This window comes from Lissotriton helveticus, chromosome 4_1 (assembly GCF_964261635.1).
Source record: "Lissotriton helveticus chromosome 4_1, aLisHel1.1, whole genome shotgun sequence".
Lineage (NCBI taxonomy): Eukaryota > Metazoa > Chordata > Amphibia > Caudata > Salamandridae > Lissotriton > Lissotriton helveticus.
This window is the reverse complement of record NC_136063.1, coordinates 2,086,081,388-2,086,097,141: the sequence shown is the minus strand read 5'-3', so window position 1 is coordinate 2,086,097,141 and position 15,754 is coordinate 2,086,081,388. Positions and strand designations below refer to the sequence as shown.

Below are 15,754 nucleotides of genomic sequence, written 5' to 3'. Positions count from 1 at the left end.
TGGATTACTCCACCTCTACTGCTGCCTTAATCTCTGCCTCCTCGATGCTACTGGATCTAGTCTGTGCCTCACATAAGAATGCTTTGTTTCAAGCCACTTATCCTTTGGAAAGAGAGACCCCTTTTTTATTTCAGTTTGAATACAGGTGTTATTGACATGCAATAAGTGGTGAATTCATATTTCATCAAATGCACATTTCTAGCATGGGCTTTGATTTTGCAGATGTGTAATGAATATAGCGGAAGCAAGATCAATCAAAAACACATTCAGAGAAAATTTTGTGACTATTGAGTTTAGAAATTATTCCAGGAATGTCATAAATCTTATGACAGTTTCCCTCCATTCAAGTACTGCAATGACCTGCGAGTTCATTAACACCTGTACATTGTCCAGACCCTCCAGGATTTCGCGATTTCGCGGTTTGCCGCGAAATCGGCACTTTTGTAAAAATGCCGCGATTTTTACAAAAGTGCCCGCGAAATCGGCACTTTTGTAGAAATCGCAGCATTTTTACAAAAGATAATGCATGCCGCTATATCCTGGGGGGTCTGCTTAATTTCCCGCTAAGTGGAGGTTAAATGGCCTCTGCCAGTCATGGGAAGTTTTGGGTGAGATATGGCGGGCTTCAGCCAGGCGAGCGATGCATTGGGGCACGTGGCCCCCCCTGTGATGATGGTCCATTGCCTGGAAGGTAAGGCCCAGCTCCCCCGCTGCTAATGGGCGCCAGTTTAAAGCAGCCTGCTTGTTTAATTCTCATTGTTATGATTACCCGCTCTAAAAGCCTGTTAAATACCACTTCACTTTATTCAGATGAGGATGGAGCGCGCCTCACCAGGAGCTGTATATTTTAATCCCATTGTGGCCGCCAAGTTTTGCGAGCAAACCTTCCTCCAGCCAGGACCCTCTGAAGGATTTTTGGGGCCCTGGGACCTGTTACCTCCAATTTCATATTTCTCATTTTCAAATAATTCAAGCCCTTATGATGCCAAACAATAAATGAAAGTGTCAGAACCGGAGGCTCATAATACATATAAGTTCTAAGCCCGAGCATGCTTTCTGTCTCCAGTGGCTGTCAACAGGTCATCCACTGCAAAGGCGGCGAGGCTGGCCGGCAGTCAGAGCACTGTCCCAGTGTGGAATGGAGTCGTCTAGCTTCCAGGAGAGGCCTGGATGGAGGCTGGACACGCTGGAGATAGATAGCGCTGTGTACATGGCCTATAGTCAGGGCCTGCTGCGGGAAGAGGAGAGCAACGAGGACAGGCTGGATGCATTGCAGAGCGTTCTGGGTGCCTTCTTGGAGGAAGTTTCCTTAGACGATGTTTGTCAAGAAATGTTCACAAAATGGTGTGAAGCTGAAAAATCATCACAATCTCAGGAGAAGAAAGAAGATGAGATCAAAGCGATTGCAAGCATGATGGAGAAGCAGGCCCAGATTGTAGTGAAACCGAAGGAAATTTCAGAGGAAGAGAAACAGAGGAAGGCTGCTGTCTTGGCACAGTACGCCAACATAACTGATGGAGTGGATGAAGCGGATGAAGAGAAAGGAGCAGCTGCCAATTGTGGCCATCCCTTTGGAAAAATCTCTCTTTAAAAATACAAATGTAGAAGACGTCCTCTGTGCAAGGAGGTTGGAAAAAGAATCCCTTCGAGAGGAATCCCAGAAGAAGAAGGAGCAGGACAAGCAACAGAGAGAAGGATAAACTGGTTAAGCAAGAGCGTAAGGAAAAGGAAAAAAAAAGAGCCAGTCAGCCCTCCTCTTCCCAAATCAAGAAAGGAGGTTTCCTCTCGGCAACCACAGACATTTGTTTGTCAGCAAGGGGATTATGTGGCTAAACAATGTATACTGGAGGCGTGTTTGCAGAACAAGCCTCTCATTTCGCCTGAGACTACAACCCTCTGTTATTTCTAAAAATGAATGTGGAGAGTGTGGCTTGGGCCCAGAAGCAACACGGAGCCAGCACTTTAAAAAGGCAGTGTGCTATAATAACTCGGCCTAGCAGCTAATGAAGACATCAGAAACACAAGTATGACCTTTTACTTTACAGCTATCTCATGTTTAAAAGGCCCAGAAGAGTAACATTTGAGAGAATGTGTGCAAACGTTGATGTTTAACCAAAACGTTATCTTCCAGTGGTGTGAGCAGAGCTCTCTAGTTTACAAGCCCATAGGTGAGTGAGTCATACATACCAAGCTTTTTCTTTGGGTTTTGGAACTTGTAGTTCGTTTACCCTATTATAACTACAGAGCTAAAAATCCCAACATGCAAAATGAAAATCTGGACTAGTTGATAATTCAAGCACGGACCTGGAAACCTTTTGAGCCCTGATGGGACTTGTGGTCCCAGGGTGCACCACCACTGAATTGGGCACAGCTGCTGCATTGGGGAGGCGTTGACACCGCGATATGAAGCACCGCCTTGCCGCACGCAACGCGGGACGCCTATAATGCTGTTTTGCTGCCCTGGGCTGCTGACGGGCAGTCTTTTGCTTTTCGAGGGAAACAAAGTGTCTACATTTTAAATAAACCAAATATGCATAGCTTCATGTTGTTAAATAACTAAAAAAACTAAGATATCTGTGTTTGTTGTAGGAAAAATGGCCAAATAAAATGCCGCAAAATTGCAGCTAAATTTCCATATTTGTGCCGCTAAATATCCATTTTTGTGCCGCTAAATTTGCTAATCCATGCCGCTAAATCCTGGGGGGTCTTTGTCACATGTGGATAATCCTCTATATTACCACTACCACCCTCGTCTACAACTCTGACTCAGTCATTCTGAAAATGCACACCTGCCCCCATAGTGTACACATAAACTGACTTTCATTCACAGCATCCTCCAGAAATTCCAAGTGTAGACGAAGGTCATTTAATGTCAGTTTCATAATGACTGGGATGATTATGAATGAAAATGGGGAAAAATGTCTTTTAAGTAATCGGTCCGTTGCCTCCATGCCCCACATCCCAATCATTACTTATGAGGAGTATCAAAGAAAGAATGGATTACAGATGTCAGTTGATAGAACTGCACTGAAGTCCATCCAAGAAGCTGCTAAGCGTCTTCAGAGCGTCTTTTGATGCACATGGGTATAGGAAGATCAGCAAAACAGAATGCTAGGGCAATCACTGATTTAATCCACTACTTTATTGTCAAAGAATATTTCTTCTACCCATTATCTGAACCACAAAAAAATTCTGAAAAGAGTTTTTTAGAATGACTAAATCAAAAGGGACGCAATCGGATACATTTTTAATTATCTAATAACATCTGGAGTGCCAAGACCCTTTTCCTCAGCTAAATGAGGATTCTCAAAAAATCTAGGAAGAACCACTTGCTCAGACCTGTTGTTGCCACTCTCGGCAACAAGGTAGGATCTGGCTGTTATCTCACATTATCCTAAACCCTCAGTGTCGGTAACTGCTACTCGTTCTATCACAATGGTGAATACTGTCACTCAATGCATTAATGAACATAGCAAAGCATAGCATTACTCACCATGGCATAACATGAGGTAACATGACGTAAGATACTATAATAAAGCCCTACGAGTGTGACAGGGGAAATGTTGGCTATCGATGACTTTCTTTTTACTATTTTCCTCTTTGTAATATTGATAATCATTGGCCATACATTCTCTCCCATGATGTTTCTCTCAAAAATGGCAGTTACATCAAACAAAAGAATGGCAGAAATGAATTTGTGACTGTTAAATTGCTGAATATATCTGACAAATAAGTGTCTTAGGTTTATAGTAAAGTACATTTCAACGTCGCACTGCCTTTCGCTTTGACTTCGTTCTAATATTTTTTCTTTTCTTTTACTTATTAATAAAAGCATTAGAGCTAATCAGTGAGAATTCCAGAGCAAAAAAATCGCATGACGGCGACTTCCTCCTGAAATATTCTTCCTGAGGGGCTGTGGGGTCTGTGTTGTGCGCATGTGGTTTAGAATATAATTGCGTTTTCTGAATCGTTCTTAGCGGCTATAAAATAGATTATTGGTATTATGAAAACAGATCCCTAAATTATGTGCCTGGGAAGGGAAACATTTTGGATAGTGTACCCCACCATGTCGAGGATTTTTATCATCCCTGTAAGGCCTTCAGGTGAGAGATGGACAGAAACTAGACTCTAGAGCAAAAAAGAGGTGAGAAGTAGTACAGCCTATGATAAAAGATGCCATCTTGTTTACCTTCTAATTAATGCGAATCTCTTTTCACGCCCTTGAGATAAGACGAAAGATAATTATATGAAGTGCAAAACTAAGATGACAGTTGAATGGTCACACATCTGCTCCTAAATATAGAAGAAATCACTTCTTTAACGATGCATCAGGAGTAATTATAAAGGAAAATCACAATTTCACAATTAGTTGACCGTATAACTACAGTCCTACCCTGTGAAGTAATAAGCCTGCATTACCCTCTAATCAGATTTCACAGCTGCTGAAATATATTCATGAAATACTTGACTGACATTACCTCCTGAGCTCATTTCCATCTCAAAAGAGAAACACTCATTTTTAAGGTCAGTGTTGTCATTTCGATCTACCTGTGTTTAAAGTCTGCAGGGACATTTCACCACCCCGGTAGGGACTCTGGGCACATTTACTAACCCTGTTGCGTCGCTTTTGCATTACGCAATGCGGTGTAAGAGCGACTCAACTAAAAAAAAAATGTATGAAGCCAGGGAAGGCCACCTTGCTTGTCCCTGAGGGGCTTCATAAATCTCAAGTAAAGCAACTCAGTGCAGCGCAAATTCTTGTGTTGCCTTACCCTGCCTAATGGAGGCATTCCATGGGCATTGCTTGGGTGTTCCTATGCAACTCCCATTGTTTCTGACGCATTTCCAGATTTACTGGTACTGGTAAACCTGGGAATGCGTGAAAAAGGTATCACACATAGAAAGAGGAATTTGCCTCTCAGGATTGTTTATGTGCAGGAAGTTGTCCTTGCACAAAAACAATTCTGCCTGCATTGGCAAAGGGCAGATAAAACTTCGCCAGCGTAGGGACAAGGACTGGAATGCGTCATAGTCTTTTAAATACAGCACATTCCTGTCCTTTCCCTTTAACGCAGTACAGAAAAGTAGCCTGCTGAGCTGTGTTGCATTACTTTGCCATCAATATGGCTCTGTATATATCAGTAGCAACCACAAAAAACAGTTGTGCCACGCAAATATTGAAACAAAAATATTGATAGGAAACATCTTGTGAAGATAAATGTATACAGGTAAGTATGGTTTTACTACTCTTTAACTACTCTTTGACTCCACATCTACAGACCTTAAAGATATATATCTATCAAAGAGTAACATATATGTGGAGTTAAGAACAGTAAATACGTATTTACTACTTATACTTATCTTCCCAATATTTTTTGTGGATATTAGCCAATAATATTTTTGGAGCACAACTTTTAGGATACCATATTCTGCTTTTATATGCCTGCGCTACTACTACTCATGCATATATATGCCTCAGTGAACCGCTCCCTACCTGCATTAAGGTTGTACTGATGTATTCTAATGCAGTGTTATATGTACTTATATTAATGGATCACAACTTTGTTTTTGAAGTTCTGTTGAGATATGTTTATTGAAAGTCCATTATCATTAAGCAATTTGTTGACATTTCTGCTGACGCACTATGTGCTGTCCAGTGCCAATGCAGGCACCCGTGTACCAAGGGTCAAAGTGCCTGCATTCTGAGCAGGATTGTATTTGTGCACAAATGGAAACTTTTCTGCACCAAACAATCCTTAAAGTTAGTTTCTTTTTTCTATGTGTGATGCAGAATGTATCATAACTAGAAAAATTAAGAAAGAAGAATAAATATATTTCTTCTTGTTACTCCTGATACTGTGAGGAGTACCATTTTGACACAATCACAGGTTTACAACTCTTTGCTAACCTGGGAATGCACCAAATCCCATAGGTGGATGCATGGGAATGCCCACACTCTACCCTTGGAACGCCTCTAAAGACACAAAGTAAAGTAAGGCAGCAAAATGCACTGCCTTGTGCTACCTTAGATCTACAAAACCATGCAGAGTTATGCAAGGTCGTTTTGCATGGCGTAGTAAATCTCAGTTAATGGTTTGTGTTGCCTTGTGTCACCTTGCGTGTTGCCAGGGCAGTGCAATCTCTTAGTAAATCTGGTCCTAAGTTTTCAGGTTGCAGGAGGAACAAGCTTGTGTCTTCTTATGACATAAGTGTCTCTCAAAAGGATGCATAGCCCCACTGACATACCCCCATAAATTTTACTCCCACTGACAAATCAACGGGAGGGCACAAATGATGACATGGCCATATTAAGGAGGGACAAACAAGGCTCATAATCAATAAGAGGCAGCATTTACAAAGGACAATGACATGAGCCAACTAGCAACATGGTCGGAGAGTGGCCGGAGCTTCCATTGAACTTTCACTCCATACTCCATTACTGCATGCCTTGCATAGCGAGCTGCACATGCGCACTGCCACTATTGGCTCGACCTAAAAAAGGTTCAGTTTCAAAACACTTCTCTTACAACTCCTAGGAATCCAGCCATGTATCTGTAAACACGGGGGAAAAGGGAGGTCAGTGTTATGGTGACTGCTGAGGGAATAAAGCTCAACATTCTATGAGCAGCAGAGACAAGCTAGCAATCTGGCATCCAAAGTCAAACCTGGAAACTCAAACCACACTTCAAAGATCCATTGACACTGGTCACAATCCAAGACTGATAAAGAAATCTGTAAAAAGGTCAGTAAGCACCATCAAACTGACTGGATTGGCTAAGGGAAGTAATTTACTGCCATACCACATGCTATTGTTTGCTGGTAAGGGCTGACAACAGTACTTATTATTCTCTGAGGACGTGTGTAGGTAATTTCCTTGTAGTTTAGCATCACAGAATGCCAAAAAAGACATGAACATGTTTTTTTCTACTTATATAGCTTTACCTGTGTATAGGAGTATTAATGCAGGAACTGCCTTCAGATTTACCGGACTTGGGTACCAACTGAAAAAGTTGTGTTTTGAATTATGAAACATTGTAGTTCCCACTCACTGAACTTCTTATAAACCGAGTGACCCGGCGACTTCCGGAGGAGCATGATGGCGGCTGTGTGAGGAGCCGCGGAGCAGCAGGGTGTGGTGTGGTGCAACAAACCCCTGGATGCCTCGAACTCTTACCATATGCTGGCGGAATTAAGGGCGGCTAATATACCGCGCGTGAGCCTGTAGCTTCCGACGACCTCATCCCGACTCTACCCCCGATGCAAGGCGGCGGCGTCTCTGACCATGCGAGAGGGAGCTCCGCAGTAGCAGTGGTGGCGGCAGTGGTGGCGGCAGCCCAAAGGAGTCAACGACCGAGGGTGGAGATCGCAGGCGCGCTCTGGCTGGTCTCGGCTATCCTCACGTCCTGGCTGCAGCTGCAGTGCATCCATTCTGTCAAGTCTGCCTCCCGTTACCCGGCCGCCTCTGTGACACGGCGGAGGGTGAGGCTCTGGGTTAATACCCGTGGTTGCGGTTGTGGATTGCTGCGAGGGTATACAAACTCGAAAATGGCCCCGAAAATAGCCGCCGGTATAGCACCCAAGGCAGCGGCTGCTAAAAAGAAAGCACAGGCTGTAAGGGCTGCCTCACATGCCACTGCTGAGGTGGTGAACTCAACACGCAGAACCGAGGTAGCTGGAGCTGGAGTAGTGCAAGAACCGGGGGCAAAATCGAAATCAGTCGCATCAATACCTGAGCTTTTCGCCCGCAGTGGTCAAAATTTAAAAAACACCATGAACCCATCTCCTCCCGTTACAGATAAGGAGGGGGTATCAGAGGAAGTATTGGAGGGGGCGCTGGAAACTGACTCTGGTGCAAAGACACCCCCAATGGCGACCACGGTGAAAGCGAAAGTATCACAAGCAATTATTCCACCTGATGCGGAAATTGGTATGGTCTCAGCCAACATAAGGGGAGAAGGAGAAGACGAAAGAGAAAGAGTGACACAGCGGACAACAGATTCTCCCCGAATGGAGTTGCTCGACCAGGAGCGACAATTAAACGATGGGGGCAGGAAAGGGGGTAACTCAGACGGGGTAGCAAACATGGGTGTTCTGATCACTCCTGTGTATATGGAGGATCAGATGGTCACTGAACCTGCGAAATCCAGTGCTATCCAGTACATACAGAAAGACACTTTAAAAGTTACCCTAGAAGAACCTGTCACTTTAAAAGAACCTGACTGTAGGAGAAAGGTCAATATATCAGGTCTCTCCGCGGCTACAGTGACCTCGGCAGAAGGAGTGGAAAGCGAACAAGAGAAGGAGAAGGATAGCAGTGAATGCTTCTATTCAGTAACCGAAGAGGCAGGGTGGTCCGATGACGAAAGGAGCTCCTCTCAAGAAGATAGTAACATTGAGTCAGACAGTGATCCCGATTTAACTACTCCTGGCACAGCGAAAAGATTGGATGGTAATGCTAAATTTCACGGTCAGGCGCATAGGGATCTGAGCTGGGATCACTCCTCAACGACACCGCTACAGGGAAGCCAGGAGACCGAGGCCCCTCATCCTCCACTTCTGGATGTTATATATCAGACAATGCTTACGCACAGAGAAGAAGCCAGGCAGGACACGAGGAAGTCGCAAACTGCAATGCGTAAGTTACAAACTGTTGTTAGAAAGCTTTCAAAAGCACATGCTAATGTGGGGGATAGAGTCACGAACTTAGAAGAACGGATTGTAGCGACTGAGTCAGAGGCTGCCTCTGCATCACTCAAAGTTGACTCTCAGGCGGCGCAGGTTGTTGATATCCAGTGGAAGCTGGAAGACATGGAGAATAGGCTGAGACGCAACAACCTGCGCGTCCTAGGGGTCCCGGAGGGGATTGAGGGGTCGGACATGAGGGGTTTCATTATTAACCTTTTTAAAAATGCATTCCCTGAATTGGCAGATTGGAATTGGTCTTCTGAGATCCAAAGAGCCCACCGAACCCCATTTAAGGTACGAGCTGGTGCTACCCCGGAAAGACCAAGGGCAGTCCTTATATTTCTAGGAAATTTCATTCTCAGACAAACTATATCTGATAAAGCCAGACCGGATGCCAAAAGAACAAGCGAGGGCATATCTTTCTTTGTAAGGCCGGACTTTTGCCATGCAACGGTCGAGAGGCGTTGGAGACTCCGTCAATTGATCAAACCTCTCCAGGAAAAACATATGCAGGTCTATCTGGTGAATCCTGCACAACTTAAGGTTGTGAGAGAGGGCAAGACACAATTTTTTACATCTGAGGTCAAGGCAAAAGAGTTCCTGGACTCACTATAAAAAAAAAAAAAAAAACTATAAAATAAAATATCCGGTAATAGTGAAGTGGCTTGAAACGCGTCCAGAAAAAGATATATTACAGGTTGATTGTTGTATACACTAGGGTGATAAGTTTAATTGCCCTCTGCTCTCTCTCTTTTAAGAGGGAATAGATTTAGAGGGGAGGCATTTAGGGGGGGTAATGTTTTGTTTAAATGGAGTTTTTTTTTTTTTGTTGATTCACAAGTGCATCCACACACCACACTGCTGCATCCATCCATCAACGCACAGACCTCGGTCTGAGCGCTTCTAGGGGGGAAGGGTGGGATGGAAGGGGGGGGGGAGGGATGACCCAAGGGAGGGTCATGTACTCTAAGGGTGGTGGAGGGAGCGGGGGGGAAAGCACAGAAACAGAAAAGGGGAAAAAAAAATTGAGAATTGACGTTATAGAAATTACATTTATATGGTATCTATACAGTATGACTAATATTAACAACCAAATTCCAGATTTAAAAAGAAGGAGATGCATAAAAATTGATAATGCTTAGTCTAACTATTTACTCGATCAACATAGGGGGGTTGAACGATTGGCGAAAAAGAGCCAGACTCACAGAATTTGTTAAATGTGAACCTATAGATATCCTGTGTTTACAGGAGACGCATCTCTCGTGGGCTAAAAGGAAGCTGTTAAAATTTGGCGGGTTTGAGATCCTCACATGTTCTACCCAGACCTCAACTATAAGAGGCGTGGCAATTCTGGGAAAGGCAACTTTGGGAGGGGCTAAACGGGCTAAATCAGACCCAGCAGGGAGATGGGCCATTGTAGAATTAGGTTGTGGGTTAACGATTTGTGGAATCTATGGGTCAAACCTTGACGACCCCACAATATTTGAAGTGGTCGAAAGCGAGTTGTCAAGCTGGCCCACACCGATTTTGGTATGTGGAGATTTTAACGTAACAATTGATTTCTCTAGTAATGTTCCTTATAGTGGCAGAAAACCCAGAGTTTCAAGGGCACTCCTATCTATGATGAAATCACATGGTCTGGTCGATATATGGAGCTCAAAATATCCTGACGACCCAGGTTTCACTTATTATTCCTGTCCTCATCAGAAGTATTGCAAACTTGATTATGCTCTAATCTCCTCAGGAGAGATTGGGAAAGTCAATATCAAAAAGCTTCCCAAAATATTATCGGATCATAATCCGTTAATTATAAGTCATAGTGGTTTGGGTCCTAAGAGGAAAAGAAGATCTTGGACATTTGACCGCAAATTATTAGTCGATGCTGCTTTTATTGAATATTTACGAAACTGGACATGCGAGTTTTTTGCCGCAAATCAATACAGTGCCTCCAGAAACTCGGTCTGGGATTCATTTAAAGCAGCATTAAGAGGGGAAGTAATCAGTTACTCAGCTCTGCTTAAGAGAAAACAACAGGACAATAAGAATAGACTCCTGGTCGATCTGGCTAAAGCAGAGGAACAGCATTGTCTGGCATTAACTTCGGGGGAGGAGAGTGCTCAGAGCCAAACTAAGATCTGTCTGATCAAAGCTGAGATACAGAAACAGCTGGCAGATAGGGCATCTTTAGATTACTGGACCCATAGGAAGAAAATGTACGAGACAGGGGAGCAGGCCGGGAGGGCATTAGCCTTAAGAATTAGACAGGATAGGGTTAAAAACGCCATAACATGAATACAGGATGAGGGTCGAGACTACACTGAACCCCAAGAAATTGTATCCGTATTTGAAAAATATTACGAGAATCTATACAGGGAAGATGCAGGGGATACCCCTCCAGATATTTTAGGGAGGCATTACCCAGATGTAGGCCCCAAGTTAAACCCAGATGAAATGGTAAGCCTCGAGGGTGACATAACTAAGGAAGAAATACTAGCAGCACTGTCTCAGCTAGCCGGAGGTAAAGCTGCCGGCTCTGACAGTATACCTTTAGAGATATACAAATATCTGAGGATCGAGATAGCTCCATACTTGCTAGATCTCTTTAACGGCATTATATGCACTGGTATAATACCAGAAACTTGGAGGGATACCAACATTGTGGTATTTCATAAAAAAGGTAAGCCCAAAGAGAACACTGGTTCTTATAGACCAATATCTCTTATCAACTCTGATAATAAATTGTACGCAAAAATCATAGCTACAAGGTTGGGGAGGGTCATTGCTGGCCTCGTCTCCCCATGGCAGCATGGGTTCATCCCTGGTCGTGGCACAACGGACCATGTGAGAAGAGCTATATCTATATTTGAGGCTCATGCCGGGGGGGAGGGGGTCGCTATGATCCTCCTCGATGCCGAGAAGGCATTCGACCGCGTAAGATGGCAATATCTCTGGGATGTATTACAGGGGAGAGGCTTCGGTCCAAAAATCTTGAAAGCCATCAGGGCCATGTATCGAGATCCAATGGCTCATATACAATTGATGGGTCTAAGCTCGGCTGAGATCAAGATAGAAAGGGGCACCCGCCAAGGCTGCCCCTGCTCACCGATTTTATTTGCCCTGTATATCGATCCATTGATCAGACAGATATTAGTAAACAATAGTATAAAACCAGTTATTACTAATGGGTTCGAGAGCAAAATTCTGGCATACGCGGACGACCTTGCGGTTATGACACCTGATCCGGCAGCGTCCATGCGAATACTAATAGAGATCACCAAACAATTTGGATACCATTCTGGTTATAGGTTAAATGAGGAGAAAACACAGGTGATCTGTTCAAGGAATATAATAAAAATAGATCAACGGTATGTTAATTCTGCCACATATCTGGGGGTTATTATCACGGCAGAGACAGATTCAATTATACAGGATAATTTTAATCCATTGCTTAAGAAAATAGAAAGAGATTTAAAACGTATGGATGCATTACATCTTTCTATTATTGGAAGAACAAATGTTCTGAAAATGACAATGTTGCCCAAACTACTGTATTTATATAGATCTATACCCTTTCTGATTGAGGAACAAATGTTAAAAAAGACGGAATCCATATTTAATAGCTTCCTTTGGCAATATGGCAAGATCAGAAGAGCAGCTAAGTATATGTCTCTTCCCCAGGAGTTCGGAGGTTTGGGTGCCCCAAATATAAGATTCTACCACTGGGCATGTCTATTAACTCAGATGTCTATTTTATTTCAAGCTGGTGGTGGGCAGACTTATACTAGGGATCCAACTGATAATATGTATATTCCTCCCTCAATATATGAGCTCCTTATGGGGCAGGAAGCCGTAGGTGCCCTACTGAGAAAAAATGGCCGCAGATTTTTAAAAAAAACCAGGCTTAAGACTATACTGGGAGCTTGGGATCTTTGGAAAAGAGTTCAGAAATATCTGCAGATTCCCAGAATTAATAGACATTCGCCGTTATGGAAATCAAGCCTTTTTCCGAACCTCAGCATGGATGGGGCATGGAAGATCTGGGAGCAACACGGCATTCAGACGATAGGTGATATCGTCTGCAGTGGTAAATTGATGCCATTTGTAGCTATTCAACAGAAGTATGACATATCTATAGGTCATAGCTTTAAGTACATCCAAATCGCACAAACTTTTAGAGCAGATGTAATTGCGGCTTGCTCACTTGCTCCTAACCCCATCCTTGATTATGTAGTGAACAATGGTGATAGAATAAGGGTAGTATACCAGGAGCTAATGGGCAGGTTGCCTAATGACCTCGAGAAACATGAGGCAGCCTGGGCTATGAAATTACAGGACCCAGATGCAGATTTTGATAAGGCCCTAGCTCTGGATAGGCAGGTACTTAGGTCCTCTAATCTGAAGGCCCAACATTTTATGACTATGTTCAACCTTTACTATACTCCCGATAAGCTACATGAATGGGGGATAAGAGAAGACAGTAAATGTCCCAGATGTCAGCAGGATTCGGCCGATTTGGTTCATATGTTTTCTCTCTGCGAAAAACTAGCGACAATTAAAATGGAGATAGAGAAATTCTTGGAGGGGCTGCTAGGCTTAAACATCAGCCTATCCCCAACTGTTATGATACTTGGGATCGATAGTAAACTAGGGCTGAGTGGAAGGAGAGAGGCGGAGGCTTTAATTTTCTTAGCAGCAGCCGTCTTAAGAATTCTGATATCAGCTGCTTGGAAGGATCCCTCTCCCCCCACTTTCTCAATGTGGATGGCCAGATTTCTCACCATACATAACATAGAATCTTCTCTGTATTCTTATAAAGGTAAAAAATTGCGGGATTTTGGCCTTGAAATGTGGGCACCTGTGAAGGCATGGAGGGAGGGTAGGTCTATCAATGGTGCTTTTATGTAATTTATTACTGTTTCAGTTTGAATGTTGCCAAATCTTTTTAAACAGCGGTATATATATATTTGTAATTAATTATTTTTTATACCTTCATAAAGTTAGGCAACAACAAATCTGAATTTAAAGGATGTAGCTATGTATCAACAGGTTGTTTAGATATATGAATTTTGTAAAATTTTATAGATGTATTATAAATGTATATCTGTTTTGTTGTGTTTTTTATATTGTGTCAATTCTCAATAAAAAAAAAAAAAAAAAAAAGAACTTCTTATAAACCATGCAAATCAAGTAAATACTGGTGTAATCTATAAATCTGAAACCTTCAGCACTCTGTATGTGGAGGATCTCACATACAAGAAATGCTGTCTGTAGAAAAACAGAATACACATTTGCACATTTTTGTGAAGTAAAAGCCTGCAAAGTAAAATCCAGGGTAACTAGTCCTTCCTTTTATAAATACACCTTTTCTTTTACCAGAAATGAATCCATGAATTCATTCATTCTTTATATTCATCAAGTTAAGATATTGAAATAATAGTATTATGGTATATCACAGTTGGACTGGTTATCAAAGGTAATGTCTCTATGGAGCATAATGAGTACTTGTTTTTTTTCTAAAACACAGACATCAACCACTGATATCTTCATAGTTAGGCCTATCTCTGTTTTAGTAAACTTGCGTTCCAAATTTAGGTACATTTATGCTTAGTCCTACCATATCGTGTGCAAAGACGGTATTCTTTCACATTGTAAATTACTTATACTTCTTAAGCACGCATGTCCAGAATCATGAAATAAAGCACTCATATCTATTAGGCGAGAGATTAGATGCTTATATTGAGCGAAGGACAAGGCAGGTCAATTTTGTGACGTTATCAAGGTCAAAGGGTATATGATACCTATTTTCTATTTCCAAAATGTTCTACCAAATGTTTTGGACATGCCAGAATTCATGAAGTTTAACATACAACATGCTCATAGACTTGGTGATCGATCTCAACATGCCTCCTCATCAAAAACACCTTGGGGTGTCTGTAGGACTTGGCCTTATTGGCTAAAGTTCCCTGAACTTTTTGCTTTCCCCCAAGACCTTTTTCCTGACATAGAGTTGCCAATCTAAAGGCTTTGGGTACTTTGCCACTGCTGATCAGTGTCAAAAGTGTTCCCTATGTAAAGTGTAATGGTAATTGGTTGGCCATGAGTGGTATGTTTGCCTTACTAGTAAAGTCCCTAGTGATGTGCACTGTGTGTGCCAGTGCTAGTAATGCAAATGTCATAACACATCTTTCTCTGAAAGTGGTTTTGTCACTGTGGTTTCAGCAACCACTCTTTGAGAAAGTGGCTGAGTTCTGTGCATTAAGCATTTCTGTGTGTCTCTTTGCTGAATGTGGATTGACTGTCTGGATCTGAGAGGTGAGAGGAGCTGGGGGAGGTCTTGACCCCAGGGAGGGGTTGAGATGGCACCAGGCTGACCTGCATCTGGAGAGTAGGCGAGGAGAAGCCCCGGGAGGTGAAGAGGCCTGGGTTGCTGCAATAAAACATTTGACTCGTCTCCTGCTGAGTGATTAAGGATCCAGACCCCCAGTATCAAAGGGAGAAAGGTGACACTGGGAGGGAGACACCCAGAATTGATTTAGGCAGTGGTCAGGAATCCCTGAGCACAACAAACTTCAAAGACATCTAGGGGTATAACTATGAGAGCTGATACCACTAAACATTTGAATGGAACAGAAATGGATTGAGACTGAAAAGGCTTGGATCCATTTTGTGGTCAAGAGGAAGCTCTGCTAAGGAAGGAACAACAGATAAGACTGCTGGGGAAGGACCAAACCTTGCTTCGTGGTCTGGGGCGGGTCTGCAGTTTGCTGTTTTAACCAAGGGAGAGGCTGTTGGGACTGTGCTTGGTGCGATGGGTCCCCCAGCTTGACGAAGACAGTGCTTTATGCTGTGTCTTGTTACCTCAAGGGCCGGACATGAGCTGGCTTCCTGTTTGGAAACACAGGAACATAAAAGTTTCCAGAGAAGTTTTAAGCGACGCGGTGGGTGCGTGTTGTGGCAGCTTGAGACCCTCAGAAGGTCTGCCCTGTGAGGAGTAAGACTTGGATGTGCTGGGTGCGTGTCATGGTGCGGAGGAGGTGTTAGTAAAGAGCGCCTGGTCAGCGTGTGCATT

At 43.1% G+C, this 15,754-nt stretch overlaps 1 pseudogene; it reads left to right on the top strand.

The window, feature by feature from the left end:
- The first annotated feature begins 615 nt into the window (after positions 1 to 615).
- On the top strand, positions 616 to 1,833 carry LOC144828255 (coiled-coil domain-containing protein 43 pseudogene; annotated as a pseudogene).
- The last annotated feature ends 13,921 nt before the right edge of the window (positions 1,834 to 15,754 follow it).